Source organism: Passer montanus, unplaced genomic scaffold, assembly GCF_014805655.1.
Source record: "Passer montanus isolate IOZ18808 unplaced genomic scaffold, ASM1480565v1 scaffold10, whole genome shotgun sequence".
Lineage (NCBI taxonomy): Eukaryota > Metazoa > Chordata > Aves > Passeriformes > Passeridae > Passer > Passer montanus.
Window position 1 is genome coordinate 241,524 of NW_024356505.1, and position 25,266 is coordinate 266,789.

Consider the following 25,266-nt stretch of genomic DNA (forward strand, 5'->3'; position numbering starts at 1 on the left):
GAAAGGGAAGCTGTCAACGCACCTCTCAAAATGGAAAGAGATTAAGTGGCTAATTAATGAGGCTGAAGAAACAATATGTTTGCAGATGACAAAGGCATTCAGAAGAAACTCAAAATAATTGAGATTGTTGGTAAACTGGCTGAAGAGAAACCTCTGTGAAATTCAGTAAGGGACAAATCCAAGGCTGGAGACTTACACAGAGAGAATCAACAGTGCAAGCACAGGATGAAGACAGCGGTGGAACAGACCCAGAATACAAGGCAACAATGTCTTCAGTACTAGAGAAAAAGCACAAAGCACTGACAAAGCACTAACAACCTGAAAAACACCTGAAATAACCCTGTTTTACACAGGTAGAGTCTCAGGTGAGCTTCTTAAACTGGGGTATGGTACTATTTTTCAGCAATATAGGCACCAAGCAAATACAGTTGGCCACCGCAACTGGAATGATCTGAGATCTAGAAATAAAAAATATAAAAAGAACATCTACCTAATAAAAATTATTAAGCCTAGAAAAAAAGGCTGATTTCCAAAGGTTCCTTCTATGTCTCTTCATCTTTCTTAAAATGAAATGCTCGCAATATGTATTTGGCATTTTTTTAAAACACTGAAATTCACAGGCAGGAAAGGAATAAAGAAGAAATAAACAGATTGGGTGGAGGATGAGAACATAACAAAGAGACCCAATCAGAGAAATTCACGACAGCCCTGATTCAAGGAGACTGTCATTTGACAATAACATACTTCTACTTAAAAATGGGAATGTTTTCACATTAACTCCTTTCATAACTGCTTGTAGCCACATCATACAGACCCAGATGAGGTCTTCTAACCCCCAATTCCCAGAATGTTTTGTGTAATAAGCATAGTTATTTCTTATTAACAGATCCTTTGCTTTAAAACACAACATTCTTCAGATTAAAACTGCACATCCAAACATATTTAATCAAAATTTATTTTTTCCTCAGGTATATCCTGAAAGTTTATAATTTCTGAGGTGAATAAAATTGAATTGTGGAATAAATATAGCCGCTCCCTCTCCTGTCTTTTAATAGAAAAAAAGAAGGCATCCATCATCACTCACAGATTTAAGATATCTCAAGAATTTTACCCTAAGAACACATCAGCTGTATGCTGACATGTACACCTGGGTAGGTTTGTTTTTTTTCCCTATCTCTCATACTCAACCAGCCAAGTGAAGGCTTCATCTCACTTCAAAAATTAGTTGAGCATCCAAGCATTAGGACTGTGCGTATATTAAGGAAAATGACTAAGCAAGTATGAAAAATAAACTAACTACAACAAACAATGCTTCACTCAGGTAAACTGAGAAATGATTGATAAACCTTGTCTGATTTTCTGCCTCTGAAAATGTCAACATCGACTCTTGGGATCGCTTCATAAAGTAAAAATGAAAATTGCATTTGTATTTGAAAAATAACCCCAGTTTTGAAGTGGCAATATAAAAAGTATACTACTTACATTTCACTATACTTTAAATGCAGAGACGTTGCAAACTAGTAAGAGGGCACTCCTTACTCCTTACACTGAGCAAAAATTTTTTTTCCGATTTATGAAACACCACACAATATAACTTCGATGAACCTTTTTCCATGTCAGAGGTTTTGCATTCAATATTCCAAAGTGACACAAGACACAGCTGATTGACTTCTGATAACATTCCTAGGCAGTCTTAAAGGTTGTATTTTGAATACCTTAGAATATGCCCAGATTTCAAAATACACATGACTTCTAGGATGACTGGACTCAGCACCAAAGATTCTTTCAGAGTAGTTTGTGAATTGCTATAACATTTCCTTCAGTTAACTTCATAACTGTGTTTGCAGATGGGTGAAGAATCAAATTTGTTTAGATGTATTTTTTCCAACTTCTTCACTGTTCTCTTTGCCATTGTAAAAGATATCCCTACTTTAATCCACACAAATGAAGTGTAATTTATGATTAGAGCATGCTACAAGTGTGAGAAAATAAATAGAAAACACTTCATTACATACTGAAACGCCAAATAAAAGGTGAATTCAAATTGACAGACCAGTCTTTAATTTTCATAGGAATAGCTGTATTTGGAAATTTGTGTTTTGATTAATTTTGTCTTTGTAGTCTGCAAAATACCCTAATTAATGCAGTTAAAAAATAACACTTAACTAGAAGTTTCAGCTGAGATATGGCAGCAGACTTAGAACAGGCACATTTTGGAAACTGTCTAGGCTCAGCTTTGACAAACCAAATTAAAAAGAAATTCAGCAGACCATAGTTGCAAATCTCAGCTATTTTATCTTTCTCTCTTGCACTGTTCCCAAATTAGTATCACTGAGAAATCTCTCTTGAAAATACAATAAACTAAAGCATATCCATTTTCGTGCACAATAAGGAGGATCTTCATGGAATAAACTATTTCCATTCAACTTCTTTATTTTAACCTGCCTTTTCTTGAAAAATTAACCCCTTACACACATAATTTCTAGCCACTGCTTCCAGCATTTTGGAACACTGTTGTCAACAAGAAAATCAACCTCCATGCTTTTAATTTCTGACTAATGTTGTGCACTTAACTCTTTTCTCCAATTCCAACACAATTGCTATGCATTTAATCAGCAAAAAAAAAAGGTGCAGATCCCTGTGTTCACTGCCTGGTATATTATCAATTTGGTAACAGTGGTTTATTTTTTTTCATGCTGGAATAGTCAAAATGTTGGGTGAGAATCTTTTTTCTCTCTCTCTCTGCATGGATAAAGTCCAAACTAAATAAGGGCCAAACTATGCTAAAGCTGCTGGAATCAGCAACAGTATTAAAAATACTGATTTCTATATAATTTCAAAGAGTTAGAAATACACTATCCTCCCTAACATCTGTGAATTTACATTTGCAATACAAGAATATGCTGGCAGCTAATGCTTATAGAAGAGAAAAAAGAAAAAAGGAAGAAACAGCACAGGGGGATTGTCCTCAGAACCAACTGATGCCTTAAGTTCTATCTTTTCTATTTTTTAGATTCTCTGCTGCTTTGGTGTGTAGTTCTGAGCTTCATATTCAGGGATGGTAAGCTCTCTTCCCAGAGTAGGTAGACAAAACAATTCTTTTTCTATCTTAGGATCCAAGTTTCAGGCCCAAGAGCATAAACAATGGTGGACTGAAGAGAGAAAACAAGAAGGATGGGACTTCATAACCAAAACTGAAATTGGACAATTACCTCCAATTTGCTAATGGATCAGAACTTATCAAAGTGAGAGACCTCATGCCCAGTCGTCCATTTTGTGACCATTTTGGATTCATCGGGGGTGTAGCCCTGGCTGGGCTCTTGTACTGCCCAAGGTGCATCCATTGAGGCCTTTTAATAAATACCTACTTGAAATAGAAGTCAGAGGCAGAAGTGTAACATTAAAAAGCTTTGTCTCTTTTTGGAAGATTGTAGTTGTAGCACTAGAAGCCAGTTTTAACCCTGAATTTTTTCAGGGCAACTCAACCATGTCAATGGATATTTTTATCAGATTAAAAAGTGTGTAAGAGGCATTTACAAGAATACATTTTGGCCACAGAATTACAGTTATAAGAAAGGGTTGGCAAAAGCAAAAAACTCTTCATTAATACTTAAAAAGGGAAAAAAACCTCATCTCTCAGCCACATAATTGCTGTTTTTAAAAATTTATAAATAATAATGAACAAGACATTTTATTTATGAATGATAAGTCAGGACAGCTTTACAGTTGACATTACTGGAGAAACTTAGTTGAAGTAAAACACATAAAAAATTCATTCTCCCTAAACATATCTCACTTAATAGATCCATTTATGCATTACATTAAAGAAGCATCTCTGAGCTTGTGTTCATATCATGTCTCAGCTTCAGAAAGAGTCAAGGCAAAGGAAACAGAGGCAATCCAACTGAGTATGACTGCTGTTTTGACCACAAATTTTCAAAAATAAACATACTTTTTAGGGTCAGAGAATAATTAAGTGTCCAGATGCTTGTTTAATTCTTACCCTCTGGGAAGCTTGATCACTCCCATACCATGTGTTACATGGGCAAATTTCCACAGAGCTCAAGGCTAAGACCAATAAACCCCTGTAAGACAGACTGCTCAGCAGAGGGCAACTACTTTGTCATTGCCACTTATATTTAAATTTGAACTTGTGATCTTCAGGCAAAAAGCTTTATATCCTTTTATCAATGTATTATAATTATTTAGTTCTTCAAACATAGGAACACTAATGTAAATGGCAAAGTCTGTTGCAAATAATTGTGAAGGAAGGGGTCTGTAAAGTCACTGCCACAAAATGTGATGAAGAGTGTACCTTTCAGTTTTTCTGTTCCTCTACTGATGATATTCCTGTGATATCTATTGCTCTCAGCAATACAGATGACGTATACATTCTTTTTAATTTGAAGTGATTAAAAAGCAAAAATTCCTCATATTTTACTAATTATCACAAAGTAAAATCCTACCCAATTACAGTGAGGGTTTTTTTTTTAACTGCTGTATGGCTTTATTATTGGCAATTTAATTATGTCAGTAGTTTCATTCCTAAAGAGTGACAAATGTACATGATAATCTAAACTTCTGTATTTTGCAATTAGTTTTAATGAGGCAGTGTTCCTAATTATAAAATGTTTTGCATAATTAAGCCTCCAGAATGTGTGAATGTATGCTTGTACACATACCTGTGTGTTACTGTCCTTTATATCACCATAGTACAGCTTAGAGCAATACAATAAGATGCCACTTCTTTATTTTGTTCTTTTCCATTACACTCATCTAGCGTATAACACCAATTAGCTACCTACCACTTCTGCCTTGCTTTTACTACAGTGGCTTGGAAATTCAAAACACACCCGTGGGCAGCCTGCGCTGGTGCTTGGTACCTTTAAAGTGAAAGAATTTTTCCTGATTTTCAGGGGAACCTTCCTGTGTTTTGGTTGGTGCCCAGCACTTCTGATCTTGTCACTGGGAAGCACCAAATGGAGCCGGGCTCCATCCCCTTTTGGACCCTGCCTTGAGGTATTTATGGAAAACTGGTACATTAATTACTCCTGAGTCTTCTTTTCCCCGGTCTGAACAGTCCCAGCTCTCTCAGCCTTTCTCCATAAGAGAGATGCTCTGGTTCCTTAATAGTCTTGGTGGCCTTTCACTGGACACCCTCCCGTATGCCCATATCTCTCCTGTGCTGGGGAGCCCAGGACTGGACCCAGCACTCCAAGTGCAGCCTCACCAGCACTGAGGAGGAGAAGGAGGATGACCACCTTAAAACTGCTGGCAGTGCTTTTGCTAAAGCAGCCCAGAGCATTATAAAGGTTTTTTTTGCTGCAAGAGCACATTGCTGGCTCACATTCAACTTGGTGTTCACCAGGTCCTCTTCTGACAAGGTGCTTTCCAGCTGGGCAGCCCCCAAAATATATTGGTGCCTGGGGCTGGTCCTCTCCATGTGCAGGACTTTATACTTCCCCTTGGTGAACGATACCCCTACTCCAAAAAAGTATGAATGAAAAACATGGAGTCTATTATTGTGTTTTTAATTCCTACAGAGCCACAAAATTTAATGAAAGTTACTTTTTTGAACACAAAAATATAACAGTAGCCTTTCAGCTAAATGGGACTGAAGAATAAACATTGATTTAATATCATGCTTAATTAACTTCCTTTTCTCTCCTTAATGGAACAGTCAAAATGATCCATTACTTTGTAATACAAGATCACACACTTCTCTATATAGATATAGAGAAAAATTACACTGTTTCTGATGTGTCTAAGGAGCAACTATGGAAACAGAATGTCATTGCTTCTAGTTCAAAATACAATTATATACTAGACCTGTAAATTATGCTTATACATATCAAATTTGTACTGTATGGATGAAACACAGAAATTAGTTTATTTCTAATAGATTTTAAAATGTAGAAGACATTTTCATCTTAGCAAAACTGGAGAACACTCAGAGATAAACAAATTTTTGCCAACAGAATCAATAGCAGGACACAGAGTATGAAGGAAAAACTGATTAAATAGAAAGAAACTTGAAGCAATCTCTGTGCTGAAGAAACGCTTCTTAACAGATACAGCATAATTCCAAGACTGGCTGTGTCTAAGAGCATCTGAATACTCTTATCTAGGACAAAAAATCTGAATCTGCCTACATTGAGTAGATTATTGCAAGATGTTTCTCTCAGAGCACTACTTTTTACATGAGCTGAGACTGTTAGCAGGTTTCAAGACTTTTTAAGCAATTAGTAAAGCAAGGATTGCATAGAGTTCATTAGGTGACCAGAAGAGTCAGTCTCCAACAGAGAGGACAGCAGTTCTGTTTAGCCTAAAGTGAAAGCTAAGCTATTCCACTGCTGACTTGGTAATCACTGATAAGTCTGGCAGCAGGAACATCCCAGCATCCCAACAGCAACAGGAATAGCTCCCTCCAGTGCTGCTCCTTGCCTGGGAGCTATAGGAAAACACATGGGGAGCTGGTGCTGTGGTGGTAGAGAGGACACAGAGCAGGCTCTCACTGCTCACAGAGAGGTTTCTCCGCAATCTGTGTGATTTTACAGGAGATGGGTTTGATGCTATTTTTAACTGCATATAATAGTGCAGAAAGAACTGAAGTAAATGAAAGCAAAATGATGGAATCTTTTAGGAAGGAGACATTGTTGAATGAACATTGCCTCATTGCAAAGTCTCATTTGACCCTAAATGCAGTAGAAACTGCAAACTTGATAAAAAAAGAGTTAATTACAGTACACACTGTAATGTGCAACAAAAAAAGCACCCACAAGAAACAAACTGGAACAAAATATATTGAGTCAACAGCTGTCCAAATTCACTGGCTCAACTAAGGAAGTAGTAAGAAACAAAACAGAAGATTTTATTTTCACAAGGACCATGGAAAGTATCAGGACATTGACAAAAACAAGTAATTTACATTCATAAACTAAAAAAAACCCTTAATGATTTAGCTACTGTAAACCTAGGAGAAATGTTTCCTGTTTTAAAACAAACAGAGCCCAACCAAAAATTTGCCAAGCAAATTCTAACACCCATTCTTCCATTTCTGAATTTCTACAATTACTGTAGAAACAGCTTCCTTTTTTACTTTTTTTGGTAAACATTATTTTTCACGCCACAGTACTAAAACAACTTACAATAAAGTACCCTCATTTAAAAGGACTTTTTATTGTTTGCTCTAACATTCATGTGTGTATTTTGTTATCACAGTACTCCTAGGTATTTTGCAACCCGCAGGATACATGCTTTAAACACAGTCCCACTCTGTGCTTATCCCCTCTTTGCAATTATCTTTCATTCCCACCATTTCAACTCCTTTAACTTATACCATCTCCTTAGAGCCAAAGATGATTTTCTATCAGCTATGAGAGCACCACCTCACTGTCCAAATACTATCACCAGATGAAAATTGTGCATTTATTGCTGGGCCAACTCAACTGGACCAGCAGGGTACTGGAACCAAACACAGCAGAGCTAAAACACCTGACTTGCATGAGTTGTTTGACTAGAAATAACATAAATTTTTAAGAGTTGCAAGAGAAGCCACAAGTATTTGTTTGGAGAATGCTGGTTAACAGAGGTGAGTTCATTACCTACACTTCAGTGATCTTGGGGACAATCCTGACCTCATGAGAGAGCATTTATGGGTGACACGTTAAAGGAAAGCCATAGCATCTTTTTCTTCTCTCCCTGAAGAGTAAAGAAGACAGCTCATAGCTACCAGCACTAGCTAAATCCTGAAAGAGATTTCTCATTCCTCACTCATCCCATCCCTTCTATGCCCTCTGCTTAAAGAAGTATAATCTTGGTAACCTGGATGGTTTTCTCTACACAACACTGCTGCAAGTCAGCAACTCAAGGCGATACTGAAGCCAGTGCCTTAAGCAGCCCTGCAATGACACAAACTCAACAAGTTTTGCCAGGCAGAGTTAAGGAGGGAACATGCTTCCCACTTGGCCTCAGCACTGAGCCCTGGCTGCAGAAATGAATGCTCTTTCTGGCCTTTGCCCTCCCCTTCCATGGCTTTGTCCTGAGGGCTGCTCTAAGAGAACAAAGACTGCACTCCAACAGCATCAGCTGCCCCCCTCCACCTGGGTAAGAACTCTAATTTCCCCCCCTTTCCTCTAGAAGTACTAGTTAGTATGTCTGTAACATTTTAATCCCAAATTTTAAATTTCATGATACAGAAACAAGTAGGTACCATTATGACAACAAAAAATTAGTTCTATATTTAACTGTATTATTTTGTTAGGTTTCTTTCCTCTTAAAAAAAGTTGCACAGACTTCTTTTTCCCCCAACCACTGACTGGTTGTCGTGGTTTGGCCCGGAAGTGTGTTTCTGGAAAAGTCATGGTCAAACCAATCAGTGGCCAGATTTGAAATTGGCACCTGTGGGTGGCCACTGAGGATTTGGATACGCCTCTGAGAACACACAGGGGTTAAAAGCAGAGGATTCCTAGAGAACTTCCTCTTTTGGAATCTGGCGCGCAGAGAATGGAGTCTGACCACCTCCCCTGCCCAGCTGCATCTGGGTTGGGGAGGGGAAGGCCATGCAGCCTGTGGGGAGGGAGGCCGGGAGCCCCAAAAGGTGCAGGGGTAGAAGAGACCTGGGATGTCTGGGCAGCCCCTCCAGAGAGAGTGATAGAGACTGTACTGTCAGCTCAGCCAGCCAGAAGCGGGGGATGCGGCAAGAGAAGGTGCCCGGCAGCTGTGGGAGTCCTGGGCAGACAGAGGCTTGTTTATGTGAGAGATTGGTGACAGGGTGAAAATCTATGATGTTATTTCATTCTGTGGAGAAAACAGAGGGGGGGGGAGGAATGTATTTGGAGGGTTTTCATTCTTAGCTTTGTGTGTGTTCCTTTTTAATCAATAATTTGTTGTGTTTTTGTTGTAATTAATAAAGTGTTGTGTTTTTCCCTTCATCCCCAGTTGGGAGCCTGCTTTGTTCTGCTTCCAGGTCACATCTCAAGGTACCCATTTTGGAAATACACCTTTCATGGTGGCCCTGGCATTGTGCCAGGGTCAAACCATGACACTGGTTACTTCATTTTCAAATAGATGGAGGCCTCAGTACTCAAACATTTATCTATCAACCAAATCTTGCATCACTAAACCACAGTGTTAAATACCTTTTAATTTTTTGTTTTATTTATATTAATTTAAACAGAGACAGGAAGACAGGACAGAATGCTGCTCTTTATTCTCAGACCTATACTAACATCCAGTGCTTCATGACATACATAAAGTTTTTGAAGCATTATGGAATTACAGCTAAAAATGATCAGAAGTCACCAACCGGTTCTAGCTAACCTATCTTAATCCTGAGATAAAGAATAATTAAGAGTAAATATGTTACACCTCAGTACTGACAGTGTCTTTTCAAACTAAAATTTGAGTCAAGCATTAGTGCACTTTGTTTCTTCTCCTTTAGAAAAAAGAAGGCAAAGTAGCTCCATTATTTATATTTAATGAATCATTTAAAGACACCAGTTTTGTCTGTTTATAATTGCAATGTTTAAATATAGTGCACTGATTGCTTCTTATCTTTTTGAAGTACCACATGGCAACATCTGCGAGTTTATTTTGGAAAAAAAATCAATAGAACCTATAAATTCAGAATCCAAGTGGCTCTTAATTGCAGATGCTGATGCTGACTGGTACTTAACAGGACTTCCAGTTTCAGTTTGTATCCACTGGGGTCTGACTCTTCCAGTGGTTTTCAAGAAGAATATAGAACAGAAAAGCAAAGGGGAAGCCCCCCAAGATGAGGAAGGAAAGGATAACCAGGGAGAGGACTGTAATATTGTGTGTGTAACCAGCTGATGCCAACTGCTTCTCTCTCCGTTTATTCCCTCTGTTTTGACAGTATTTCTGCTCCAGCCTTTTTGGGGAGGGGTATTTCCTGTCAGCTATACTGTCAGAATAAAGGAGATGTTTGTCACACTTTGTGAGAGCTGCAACACATACGGTTCCCTATGTCCAGAAAGTTTTTTGAATCAAATGCTGCCTCTGAAGCTCCCGGTTAAGAGTTACTACTGACACAAAAGAGAACACCCAAGGAGAAGCAATACAGAACCAAGTTTTCTGCTGGACAGGACTGCTCCAAGGCTGTCTCTAGCTGCAGCAGATCAGCAGGCTTATGCTTTGCTCACAAAAATGCCGTTTCCACACAGTATCCAGTTTCTCCCCCTGTATCATTGCTAGCTGCAACCTCTCGCTTTCCATAACCTCATAAGAACAACTTCTGCACTACTTAAAAGGCACAGAGCATTTCTTCCTCTCACTCTTCACACACTACAAACTCACTGCCTTCCCCATGGGTTTGTCACAGTAAAATGTGAATCCAGTCCAGTCGCTGGTGTCAGATGTAACGCAGGCAGACACACATAACCTAGACACCCTGAATGCACCAACTACTGAAAGAAATAAACATAGCAACAGTTGGAGCTGGGGAGAAAACCCACTTTGGCAAACAGCTTTAATCCTGTCCCCGCTCTATAAATTTATTCAAAGCTGTAGCAACCACAGTGAATTTTTAAACAGTCTCACTGTACACTCAGCTCTCAAAGTAAGAACCAGATAGAGTGAAATAAAGTAAATAACAACTAAAACTAAGCAAGAGACTAAAAGTTCTATGTCTCAATTGAAAGTTACAGTTGAAATAAGCCTGCTTTTTGTAGTTGAGCCATTATTCAAAAGTGACTGCTAGAACCCATTCTGGCCTTAGTCAAAGCATTCTTCTGTCTATAGGATCATGTCCACAAAGCATCTCAGGCCATCTCCCCCCTGAGATCACAAAACAGGAGCTCATCTGGAGGTTGGGCATGTAAAAGGATAACTTTCTCCTTACACTTAACAGGATATAAAGGCTTATCTTAGATTAAGGCATGTTTGTAACTAAATAGTGAGGTGAGCTTGCAGATGGTGCACTAGGAAAATCAGGATGCTGGGTATACTACGTTTGTTGGGTAGTTGTCCACATCCAGCATGACGGTGCCCATCTCACAGAGGTGTTTGTCCCACTTGAGGAAGGATTAAGGGACAAGGAGAGAATGAGGTAAACCCTTAAATTTATTCTCTCAAACTAAAAGTTTGCTTCTTTGACTTAATGTTCTATGTATTTTTCCAAACAGAACAATACTATTGTCAACTCCATATAACTTTTTAAGTATTTGTAAATTAAGAATTAACACTGTGCAATTTTCCAACCTGACAAGTACGGGTAACTAAGATGATCTGCAAGTGAAAGGGTCAAGCAATTTCCTAGTTGAGATTTTCTTTATTTCTCAGTGAGGTAAGCAACAATTGGAGGAAGGAAAGGCTTAAGCATGACATTTCAGAAGCCAGAAGCTGTTCTTGTAAAACAGAAGAACAGTACAATTCAAAACCAGGAAAACCACATATAATTACAGGTCAAAAAGCTGAAAACATTAAGGGGGAAAGGAATCAAAACACTGAGAGTCTAAAAGACCAACACAATACCAGAAACAACTAGAACAAACATATGTATATAAGCAGAAAAAGTAGAAAATAATTAAGTGAATTGAAATCTGACAGGCCATCGGAACACTAGGATGAGCAAGATGCACTGTTCATCTTTATAACCTGATGAACAAGAGTATTGAAATAGTCCATTTTTCCCCTCAGGAAATAAGTATGTCAGATTTTAACTTTCAGAAGGAAAAATAAAATAAATTTGCAATCTTTTTTTTTTACAGTAGTCATGTTTAAGGAAAATAATTTGACAAGCTGGAGGCTATCTGTTCAAATCAGTGACTGATTAATTAAACAAGACTACTTTAATTATTCTTAAAATAACACTGCTATATTTATATTTTTAAAAGATTAATCAGTGGAGAATGCTATCATTTCCAGACTTGGAAATCTGAAAGATTACAAGCCATGTATTGAAGGTTTAGGGAACTGCAGAACGAAAATCAAAGTTAGCTCAGTCTTAGAGACAAGAAGAAAAGGATTAACTTCGAGATGTTCACATACAGTAAAGAGAATGCAGATCCTTCTGCTATTTGATACAGTGACTGTGTTTATACCTGGTATGAAGACTAGATGATTCACACACATTCCTGCTTACTAGTAGGTCTCTTTTAATTGCCTTTCTAAAGGGACTTCATCTAACATTCAACTAGACTGTCTTTCAAAATAGACTGTCTTTTCTCAAGAAAAATATGCAAACTACACAAAAGACATTTGAGCTTTTGCCAGTCTACAGCTAGCCAAAAATGTGGATCTAATAATTCATTACATGCTGTACAAAGTTGTACAGCTTTTCAAAATTGGTCATGTTAAGACGCTTTATCAATAACTAGGCCACATATTTGGAAATGGGGATAATCAGTTTAAATCTTTGTCAATCTTAAAAGGTAAAGCCTAAAAGTAAGATTACAGTAAAACACATTACTGGCACAACAGCTGCCAGAAAGATTAAAAATGAGTGAAACAATTGAGCCTCTGACACAAACCCATCAGTCTGCAATGCTCACACTGTCATGGAGAGACAAGCAGTCATTAGAAGAACCAGGTACAGATGCAAGAAAACCTGTGTTCTAAAGAAATGCTTTTCCTTTGTTTTATCTATACAGTTTCAACATAATGTACATGTTCATTTAATCCATAGTAACTTCCACAAGTTGGTTATTTTGAGAAGCTAATGCAGCAGGGGAGGTGAAGAAGAAGGACACATATTTCCGACACACAATAATTTTTTCAGACTAGTCTGATTTTAGTGACTGTGACTTTTGGTGTAATGAAGAATATAACCTCTTCCTACAGATCTTTTTTTTCTGTAGACAATCTTGGCCATGCCACCAGTAGGAACAGGTTAAGGTCTTTGAAGGACGAGTCATTGGCATTCATTTGCTCTTTTTAAAGAACCTGTTTCCTCCTTATTCCACCATGTACTATAATTCACACCACCAATGCAAAATGATGAAAACAAAGTCTGTATTCACACTCTTCACTACACTCAGGGTTTCGAAAACCTGTTCAAACTGTTCCTATACAGCTAGGATTTTTCCAAGAAGTTTTAGTCCTCAGACCGAAAATATTCCATACCTTTGATCAAGCATGACAACCTTCCCTATTTATTTACTACTACTGTCATATTTTAAAGATAACTATAACAATAGGGAAGTGCACAATATTGAAACATGGATGTAATAGAAATTAAAGCATTTGAACTAGTCAAGTTTTCTAATTTGTTCTCTATTCCTTTACTGGTCTATCATCAACATGCTTTTAGATTCCTTCTAGATAATCCAGTACTACTGAGTACCGAACCAATTCCGAAGATGTAAGTCCTTCTTTAATGGCAACAGCCTATTTATTAATTTAAAGGTTAAGGTTTGTAAGTTTTTTCCTTACTTCACCATGTAAAGTGCTTGGTACTTACCAAAGTTATCCCATCTGCACTTAAATACTGAAAACAAGAAGTCCCCCAGAAGTTTTTGTGGGTGCTTTTGATTCACAAGAACCTTTCTCCATAATGAAAAGTGTCAACATATCAGAACTTCCTGTCCAAGATTTCAATGGGGCAAACACTCTTGAGTTTTTCAGACATGAACACCAATGAAAAAATATTCAAATTAACTGTGCTGCAATCACATTATCCATCTGTACTGTCCCCTTTTCATCTTAATAATTATTAACTTTACTGTCTCCTGGCAAACTTGTTTCTTGCTTATTATGTATAAATAGCTGTTACACACTTAACAATTTAGGGGGTTGTTTTTTGTAATTTTGTCTTTAAAATGTCACTGTTTACATATTTTTCATTTTCTTTAGTGGATATTGCCTTCACTTTTTAAAGGAAGCATTTTTATTTTCAACAAATCTTTCATTCAGCTTTTTGATGCTTTTTTTCTTTCTTTTTAGACTTCACTCTTAATTAGGACACATTTTTTTGAGCCTCTACCTTTCAACGTAATTCATCCTGACTCCAAGCACCTTCCCTTTTACCCGTTCCTTTTATTTCTTTTTTAAAATTAAAATCCTTTCTGTAACTCAAAACACTAGACAAAAGTAAAACAAGGGCACAGAAGTGCCACTACCTCCACTGTAGAAATTGCTCTGAAAGAATAAAAGGCTTCCGTATTACCAGCCATCGTTCCTCAGTCTCAGGTAAATGACACATAAGATGTAGTCCAAAAAAATGAAAAAGCTTTAAAAACTCAGGGACACTATTCAACTAGTGATATAACTATGAAGGCCAAACTTGCTTAGTCTGACCACTGAAAGCAAGTTAAACAAAATTGTGTGCTCATAACACAACAGTTCCAGGATTCCACATGGTATGGACTTTGCAATGCAAATCATTTCTATCCCTAATTAATAAAGATCACTAGAAATATCAAGCCTTTCATCCTTTCTTCCCCCTCCAAAACAAAAAAAAATTATGTTGTGCACCTCTACAGCTAAGTCTGCTAAGTCCATCCCCTCTAAATAATAGAATAAACTTCTTCAAGGTCAAGTGCAAGGTCCTGCACATGGTTGGGACAATTCCAAGCACAAATACAGGCTGGGCAAAGCATGAATTGAGAGCAGCCCTCCTGAGAAGGACTTGGGGCTGGTGCTAGATGAGAGTTGCACATGACCTGGCAGTGCACACTCACAGCCCAGAAAGCCAATCAAATCCTGGGCTGCATCAAACGCAGCATGGGCAGCAGGGCGAGGAAGGGGGAGGGATTCTGTCTGCTCTGGTGAGATCCCATTTGCAGACCTGCATCCAGCTCTGGGATCCCAGCACAGGATCCACATGGACCTGCTGGAGCAAGTCCAGAGGAAAGCCAAAAAGATGATTAGAGAGCTGGAGCACCACTGCTACAAAGACAGGCTGAGAGAGTTGGAGCTGTTCAGCCTGGAGGAGAAAAGGCTCCAGGGAGACCTTAGAGCATTTTCCAGTACCTAAAGGGGCTAAAAGAGAGATGGAGAGGGACTTTTAATACAGGCATGGAGTGACAGGACAAAGCGGGGGTGGCTTAAACTGACAGAGATATTAGGAAGTTCTTTACTGTGAGGGTGGTGAGGCACTGGAACAGGCTAACCAGAGAAGCTCTGGATACCCCCATCCCTGGAGGTGCTCAAGGCCAGGCTGGATGGGCTTTGAGTAGCCCCATCTGGTGTAAGATATCCCTATGCAAGGCAGGGGCTTGGATCTAGATGATCTTTAAGGTCCTTTCCAACAACCATCTATGACTCTTAAATTACTACAGAGTTGGAGTCACTGAGCAGGAAAAAACCTCCACACACACCAAACATACGCAGGCTTGGTGTTGTTTGGCTAAATAGGTAAAACATGTTAGATCATATTTTTCATTCTAGTAGTTTATTTATTTACTAAAGGTTTGTAACCACATACATATTGCTATTTCTTAATTTTTCATTTTCAATGGAAATATAAAATTTGAAAGCTTCTGAGCTTGCTCACCCTTCTTAATGCTACTTCTCCAGTGATCTCTAAGGCTCAGTCTTGCCACATAAACTCTGATCAGATGCTTGCTTGGCATAAATACTTCTTTTATGATCTAAAAGACTGAGGTCCTAGAAGACGGTTCTTTTGGCACACGGTGGAACATAAACTCTTTTCTGCCAAGAAAAGAAAAACCACCAAGATTCAAATAACCAGTAACTGCAATACAGAAACACGGCTGGTTAGCAAGAAATAACTAAACCAACAAGAAACAAATCAACCCAATCCAAACCTGACAAATGTGTTTGCATTTTCTTTCAGTAAGAAAGAAATGCTTTTGCAGTAGGTCTTTCAGACACCATGCATTAGTATTCCAGAATGACTCGCTGCAAGTCAACCTCACATAATTGACCATTTGTATTTTGAGAATATTGATTACATGCAGTTGAATAAAGCTTCTTGAGCTAAAAAGCTGGGGTTCAATAGATGAAAAGAAGCCAGTAAAAATTGACTTGCCGATGCTAAAGTAACATATGCCTAAGGTACCTTCACAACATCTTTTAAAATTCTGTTCCCTAGAAACAAACATCTAATAATTAACAACAATTAACTAGGCCTAACCCCAACTTGTATTAATATTATGAATTGTAAATATTTTTCACAACTGGTGGCTGTGAAAAGGATTGTGTGTCATATGCAGAGGATTAGGATGTTACATCAGAAGTGATCAGGAACAGACTAATGTATAAGAACCACTGATCCAGCTTTTATGGAAAGGACACAAGCATATCTTTTCCTACACTTTCCAGAATGCAGTAGCTGGACTATTTTACAGCAATCTTTTTATTATTGATCCTTTTAAAATAAAAATTTCAAACAAAGTTGAGAACAAAACACAAATGGAAGGCAATAAGGATGTATCACTACTGAAGCACTCAGAGTAGCACAGAAAGCCAAACTTACTGAGTCCTGCTTCTGCAAACAGTTCACAGCAGGCTGTGCTGTGCCTACAAGCTGCACCTTGATTTAATCCTCATGTATATTGCACACCAGAGCAAAATGAACCAGTACAAGACCTCTTGCAGACCTATCCTTAGAAACAAAAGTGAAAAGCAACAAGCATTCAAATGGATAAAAAATATGCTCATAGTTCTCCACAACAGAACTAGCCTCAAGCAACTGTGCGAACAGGAAGGTTCTAGTTTAGAAGCACCAAGTAGCTTAGGTTGAAAGGAGCCTTACTCTGACTTGTGTTCTCAAAGCTATTAGCACGTTTTCCACTTGAGGCACTTTATGAAATGGACTGACCTTTGTCTTTACAATACATTTTTCTTTGAAATTAAGTCCAGTAAAAAGAAAAAAGGGCAAATTTAGGTCTGGCAGCTCTCCTTCTTTCTCAGCCATTTTCATGCATAATGTGATAACTTACTATGTAAGTAGCATCACTCCTCAAGGACCACCTCCTTATACCATGGCTCCTGAAAAGTTAGCCTGCCTGCAGACCCACGTAAGAGCTGCATCTTGTCAATGGGAATAGCTTTCCAGAGATGCAAAATATGAGACATCCAGCTGACACCAAATGGGACTGGCTGCTATTCTCCTCTCTTGATGGAAAAAAAAGTTCCTACGGGAGACTGAGTAAATTGCTATAGGTAAATCATGTCGTCTACTAGCTACCATTTAAAAAATGTGGACATCAAATCTTGAAACAAATGGGGTGTTCACGATATCCATAAGAAACAGTTCTGGGCTTCTGGTACAAATGAGAGATGGACATCCTGAGGAGTACAGCAAAGGCCCACTAAGACCATTGAGGGACTATGGCACCTCTCCTATAAGGAGAACTGGTTCTGCTCAGCCTGGAGAAGAGAAAGCTCAGTGGGGCATCTCATCAGTTTTCCATAAATACTTGAAAGGAGGGCACGAAGAAGACAGAGCCAGGCTTTTTTCAGTGGTTCTTGGTGACAAGATCAAAGATGAAGGGTACAAACTGAAACCCAGGAAGATACCCCTGAACATCAGGAAACAGCAGTCACCTCCATGAGAAAGAGAGCACTAGCATAGGTTGAACAGGGATGTTGTGGAGTTTTCCTTGAAGATATTTAGAAGTCACCTGAAGATGGCCCTGGGAAACTGGATCTTGGTGGACCTGCTTTAGCAGGGGTGTTGGACAAGAGAACCTCCAGAGGTCCCTCCAACCATGCTATGATTTGGGGAACAGCAGCTAAGAAAGAAAGAAGCATGACAATTTATCATTTGCAGAATAAACTGCACTCTAAGTTTCACATGGTGTTTAAACCTCAGCAATCTTATTGAATGCTGAGCTGTAGGTCTCATCAATAAAGCACTCTTTAGAAGATGGCTCAATATGTATAGATTGGCAAAATTCTGAGTAAGTATTACTATTGGATCAATACTTTAATTAAGACAGATGAAATTATGTTTGAGAATTACTTTTAGCAATAATAAGGCAAAAAATTTCTACTTTCTTACTATGCTTTGATATTAAATATAAATCACAGTGTTGAATAAGCCTCTGGCAAGGTTAATTAATAAAGCAATACCAATCAAGCATGAAATTATCATGGGACAAATGCTACCCATGGCAGAAACAGAGAACAAGAAGAGACATCCATCAAAGATTAAACAGGCAAAGACCATGTTGTTTCCAAAATGAGACCCTGAGCTGGACAAGCACAGTACACAGACAAAGCCTTAATAGACTACTCTAATGCACACCTAATACAATAACTCAAATCCATCAATTTTCATGTTAAAGTGCATCTGAATGGAAATATGCATCTAGAGCATGCCAGTTTAAATATCACTGGCTTTTCCCCATTGTAAATTTAAAGTCATCAATTAATAATAATTGATGGAATAAAAATCTGGAAACAAATATATGAAAACATGTTCCCTCATGCCCTAAGGTATTCAATCAAAACTTTTGGAACAGCCCCACAGCAGTTCTAGGCCTCACATGAAATGAATTATTAATTTGGTCTGACTACCCAAATCATCTTGCTTAGGTTCAACCTCATCGGCTCTATGATACAACTCTAAGCAGAGCATATGCTATTCTACAAATGCCCTCTGATTACAATGCCCAAGATTTTGGAGGGGAAAACAAAACCAAAACATTTCTAAAGCCACAGACCAGATGCAACTCTTACAATTTTGCACCTCTGCTGAACAAGGTAATGTTACAGGAGGCATCTCCTAACTGAGGTGGGGTCATATAACTCATCTGCTGTGCAGGCATTTGTGCTTTCAGCTCTCAGAGAATCAGAGCTAGGGATACTTAGTACTTCTCTGATACAGTCTCTTAATGAAACATGACTAGGAAGCACCCCTGATTTCATTGACTGAGCCTAATGCATGGAAAAAACAATGATGAAAAAATTCTTCCAGACAATGAAATTTATTTTTACTTCCAATTAAAAAGAAAAGAGCACTCTACTGAAAAAAGTAGCACCACAGAATGTCATGCTTGCATGGTTTAACAAGTATCAGGAAATACATGCATACATACAGAATGTGTCATTAATTGATTCTATATTAGGAGTCAGCTTTTAAAACTATCTCATGCTAGAGCTTCAAGATACTCCTGAAATCTGCCACTGATACAGTCTTGATGACCTTCAGGGTATTTTTGACTCTTCAATAAGGTACTTAGGTACTTCCAGTATGAAGCTCCCCTTATCTCACATGCTGCAGTCAGAAGCCACCAGTATCAGAAGGCTGATAAAACCACTATAGGCCAGAGCAATGCGTATATACATATATACACACACACACAATCACCAATATATCAGCTTTACTTACAAGAGAAATTTTCCCAACAGTCATTAGTTTAAAAGCTAGCATGAGCCTGAACTAAATGTGTCCCAAAAGCAGCTGAGAAAGAAATCTGGACATCTCAAGCTTGCTAGCTACTTCATGCTGCTTGCATTTAACTTTGTGGATGCTTGCCAACACACAAAAGGAGGAAGGACAAAAGACATTTTTAATTATAGAAGAAGTCTAGATAAAACATAAAATTAAAAAGAAATCCAGGCCATTTAATTTAACACAAAGAAAAAAATGTACCATATCCAAGCTATTGTTCATGACCAGTGCCCCAGGAACACAAAGAACCTGAACCAAATAAATGAGTATTTTTGTATATGTTATCTGAAGAGAATTATCTTTATTAAAACCAATCTAGCCTTTATGAATAATACACACCAGCTGCAAACAGATCAAAGAATAGTTACTCACTACAAAATTACCTCTAGGAAGGGGGGAAAAAGGGCACAGTTTTACTTAACATATCTGCTTCCTGATACTTTCAGACAGAAGGATAGCCATTAACTGCCATGTATTAAAAAAAGATAACATTCTTCTACAGCCACCCTTGCTGAGAAGGAGCACGAGCTACCACAGTGTGCTTCTGCTGCCAAAGGCACCCTTCATGTGCTGGGAGTAGTGCAGGTATTATTGCCACAGCCAGCACACAAGGGAAGAGCAATTTTGCAGGACCCTGTACTCAAATGAACTTCACCTAGGCAAATTCCTACCACTGCCTCAAAATATCAGGGATGCTGTAATTTGAGAACAAAAAAAGGAAATTTAGCCCACTCAATGCACCGGTGGGTGGCAGCTTCACCCAAAGCAACAGCACTGGGAACACAGCACAAATTGGGCGGCTGTTGCATCTTTGTAAGGGGCTTCATAAGCCAACAACAAATTGTTGAGGAAACACAGATAAAAACCACATTCATTATTCCTGTGGCCTTCATGTAATGAGGCTGAAATTAAAAAAAAAAAAAAGGTCAGGTAATACTTCTACTGGATGGGTAGAAGGTTAAATGTCCATCAAATCAACTGCTGCAACTATGCCTGCTGTGAATTACTGCAGCACACACTTCAGTCTACTAGAAAGATAACAAATTATTTTGACAGATTTTACCACACTTTAAAGTATTTCCCAAACATTAAAAATTAAAGGTTTGAAATTTAGTGGAAGACAATGAAGAAAATCAAAACCTCAAGTCCTCCATCTATTTTTCAACAACAGCTGCCATTCCAACACTGTATTCTAAAATCTAGTTTTATAGATGTATTCATGCCAAGGTCAACAGTTTTGCAGAGAACCTGTCCCAGGCAGACTTTAAAAGAAGAACACATATACTTATAGACAACCTGTCACTTGGAATATATCTTTTGTCAAAGCAGGACGCGGATGCTTGAGGTTCACAGGCATTAGTTAAGCATGAAATGCCTGGCCCAGAGAACACTACACTTCAATGCTATTAGCTGAGGGTGGAGCCTATCAAACATCAAAGATAAGGCACCTCTGAAAATGCTAGTATTTTATCAATACTTTGGAGCAAAAGATGTTGAAAACCAGTTGGGAATGAAGCTGTCAGTAGGCCAGCAACCAATTTAAATTCTTAGTAACAGGATGAAGAAACATCATAACATATTAAACAGAAGCACATATAACATGAAACTTGAATATATTTTCTTTACAGACACATTCCACTTCATTTTTGAAATTAACATCACAATTAATAGATAAAAAAGGACAGACTCAATGTGATGACCAACTTCACCTGTGAAAAGTCGGACAAAATCTCATTCAGATCAGGAATACCTATGCATAAAATGCTCCCCAAAAGATACAGCCTCTTATAATTTTAGACTTTTTTGACAACAAAGTGTAAAGGATGTGATTCTAAGTATCTTTTAGCATTTTTAAGAGTTAGAAAACAAGACAAGTATGTTGATGAAGGAAAAGCTAAAAGTGAAAAAAGTAGCATTACATACATAAATTATTGAATGAGATGAGTAAGAAGTCATCATGATAGCAAAATGGAATGAAACTAAAGTGGGTAGCAAAACAGACATCATAAAATTATATTCAGATTGAAGCTGGTCTTACAGCTTCCCCACTCTCTCCAAAAACCCCACACCTTTAAAAAAACCTTCACACCTTTATATGATTATTACCCCAACTTTTTTGTCCCAGCTCTTCCAGCTGTTAGCACTGATGTTAATGTGTCAAAGTAACACACACTAAAATCTGTATGCAACACTAATCAGACTTGCTTTGCTTCCTCTTCTGCAGTCTGACACAGGAAAACTTATTTGTCCTGCTTTGCCCATTCCCTCAAAGAAACTTCTCTGGCTTGACAAACTCTCTTTCTGCCAAGTATCCCCTGTTCCAACATTTCTTCATTTTATTAACTGAATATCCTTAATTTGGGGGGTAGTGATGCAAACAAAAAATACTCATTTATATATTACCTAATTTAAATAAAAATAGACCTGATTGTTTATGACAGAACTCTTTAATACATAAAGGAAAAAACTGAGGTTTAAATCACTGGTCCCATTGCTACAATGTGTAAAGAGTACAAGCCAAGACAGCAACAATAGCCCTCTTATGCTCTACTGAGATTAAAGCTGACAAATCTCCATGGGTGCATGGTTCCATAGAGCTTGTGTCTTCAAGATTAAACCTTTGGTTTTTATTAATACTACAAAGAGTAAGAATAAAACCTTGTTAAATCAGATACATAAGCTTATTTCAAGAAATGCCAAAGTCCTCACTCAAATTCAAGAAGATAAAGAAACCCCAACACACTCTAAGGACGACTGAGGCAGGAGCCCAGGTCACTGAACTCAGCTAATCCCTTGCTAAGTAAAGTTCTCTGCCCAGCTACAGTCTTTGTACCCACAGATCACCACTGGTTTCCTCGGGTTGAGAATGTGCTCAGCTAAGCTTGCAAGTCTAGCACATGAGGATCAGGTTTATTTCCCAGGGTGCTTAAACTGGCTACCAGCTTCTCCTCTATCTACATCAATCCTGTCCAGGTTCAAACTCCCATATAAAGGGTCAGTAGCCAGACTGGAGACCTCCAAGAAGCAGCACAGTTCAGAACCAGACAGGGCTGCCAGTTTCAGAGCAAGATCAAAGATCCACAAAGCAAACCAGCTCCTTAGTCCCGCATTCTCCTGAAGCACAGCAAAGTTGAGACCAATTCTTTATTGGTGTAATAAACATAGGAGCTAATAGTAGAGTTAATTTCAGATGAAATGCAACACAATTTACACTGTACTAGATCTGCCCTTGGGCTACAGCAAGAGAAGAACTCCTCGCTCTTTGGACAAGTTCAGCCCTCTTCTGTTCCTTGACTCATGTTAAATGCTCAGGGAAAGAAAAGCTGCAAGCCTGCTAGGGAGAGGCTGACAGTACACACAGATTAACCAGAAACAGGTAAGAGTTAGACATAGAGCATCAATGTGACATTTTTGAAGAGCTTTGCAGGGAGATCAGCTGAGAGAGATGAGGTCAAAACAGTGCTGCTACAACAGTAATCAGAAACATTTCATGGAGATAAGAGCAATTGCACTAACATGCCAGAGGCGCGAAGGTTGCCTTTATCTTGTGAAATACTTTATTCCACTAACTACAAAACTTTTCCAGAATACTTTTACTATAAAAGGCCCTATCAGAAGTCTGGTTTAAAATCAGTTGCAGGGGATGAGGGAAAAACAAAGAGAACACTCAACTCAGATTAAGCTTATTTCCCCAAAACAAAGAAACCTTTCTGAACTCCCTCTGACCCATGCCTCTGTCATCTATGGTGGTTACAGGTCCCTCAAATTGGTTACAGGGGATTTTACAGAACTTAAATAACCCTCAAAGTTCTTGCATTTATCCTGCCAGGGATGCATGACTCACACTTCAAAAAAGGCCACTCTAACACACTTGGCAGCTACATATATTGGAACCAATTATTACTGCACAACTTCAGTTCTGGCGAGTTCACCAATGCGAAAGACTTTCCTGATACACTGTAAAGGTCCATTCTTCCAGCTGAATGAGCAATTTATAGTTGATATCAAGCTAATTATGTGAAAGCAAGCAATAAGAGTCTGTGTATAGTGCTTACAATAATAACCATTTTTAAAACAGCCATGTTTTAATGTTTACATTCAAAAGAGCCAAGTTCATTTTTCTTAGGTCAGGAATAGATTATTTAACACTGCAATACATTTCAAGTTCTTGCTGAACAAGATGAGTCAGATACAAATGAGAAACTGACATTGTCTTTTTTTTAGTGTCCCCAAGTGTTTCTGAAAGATGACAGAAAAACTCCTAAAAAGCAAAGTTCTTTTTGCCTAGGAACAGAAAATGTTTTAGTCTTTTTTTTTTTTTTCTACAGAGAGTAGGAAATACTATCCTTTGGACATAAAAAAAAAAATTAGTAATTCTTGCCTTCTTTAACCAGAGGTCTTTGAAAAACTTTATTTACTCTAGGGTGGATTGTATTTTTAATACCTGGGTTGACAATACTAAAGTGATTTATCTTCTCCCTTACACCCAGTTCAGTTCACCATTTACACAAAAGCAGCTGGTTCTCTGTCACAAGGTTCTTTCATGTAGGCACTTTCACAGATTTTTTTTCTAGGACTACATCCATGCTGGAGCACAGTCAGGAACACAACAAATCCATTTGACTCCGGAAACAGTTCAGTCCTGTTTGTACTGCCTGGGAGCTAATAAGGCCTGCAGGGATTTATCAGGGAATATGCCCCTTTCAGCCCTGAGCTGAGCTTAGTAGGACCCAGTCCTACTGCACTGATGTCTCTTTACTACCCAAAACAGGTATTCACTCCTCCAGCAAGAGGCAAGAACAAATATGCTGATGGGCTTAACAGCTACAAGGCACACCTCCCCGTCAATGCAACCATATGTAGGGGATGTAGGGAAATGCACTGATCTGTAGGGAAAAAGGAAAGTTTTAGTAGGAGAAAAGAGAATGTGGCAGCTAATGCAGCACTTGCCCCTCTTATGCAAGTGTTCTCAACCTCTTACCACTAAGCAGTGACAGGTGAGAGACAAGCAGGCTCTCTCACGTCTTTGTTATCAGCAACCATTTACCTTAATTCTCTACAATCTTCCACTCTCCTCATTTCAGAGTTAATGAAACGATACCAGACCAGCTGGAAAGAAGTACAGGAAGATGCACGTGAGTGAAAAGAGCTTTGCTTTGTCCCTGGAAGAGTGTCTTGACCCAGAAGATAAGTCCCTCTCCTCTTTCTGTCAAGATGGAAAACTGGCCTATGGCAAGGCTTCAAGAAGATTCAAGTGAATGCCCATCCCATTTCAAAGCAGTGACAGTATTTTAGCCACTATCGACTGAGTTTGGAACGATTTATTTTATATAAGCAGACAAACTTCTTCAAACAGTCATTTGCTGGTGAAGATACAGGCTTCAGCCATCTAAAATTCCCACCAGACGAGAAATAGCGTTCTTACAGTATTATCCCCTAGATAGCCAACTATTCCTATAGATACATCTAACAGGAACAGCTACACAGAATGTTGAATAACTGCCTCAGTGCCAGATATCAATATAATGCCTACACCCCACTGCTGTGTTCAGTAACTAAATAATAAACGAATCCGTAATTCATTAGCAAAAAGGTACAGTAGACTGAAGGCATGAACACTGCATTTGCCCAAAGCACGAAGAACGGGGAAATAAAGTTATATCACCTGGAAGAGTCTTACCAAATCCTTGTGATTTGATCAGAAATTTAAAAATAAAAAATTATTTTGAAGTATTTATAGTACACTTTGCAATAATACATGGATTTTGTTTCTTGCACAAGACAAACATTAGTAGGCAAAGACCTTAAAAGCCTACTTCACTGTTAACCATTTTAACAACCAATTCACTTTTAGCTACAAAAATTAATGACAGATTATCTGTCAATGCTAGTGGGAACCAGCTGAGGTAGGATAAATATGAATATAATCCACAATATACATG

The 25,266-nt window shown here is 38.3% G+C and overlaps 1 protein-coding gene across 6 annotated transcripts in view; it reads right to left on the reverse strand.

Annotated features, from left to right (window-relative positions):
* The window catches only part of LOC120503149 (myosin VIIA and Rab interacting protein), a 208,808-nt gene that overhangs the window by 154,529 nt on the left and 29,013 nt on the right, over positions 1–25,266 (reverse strand). The gene's annotated exons all lie outside the window — the stretch shown is intronic.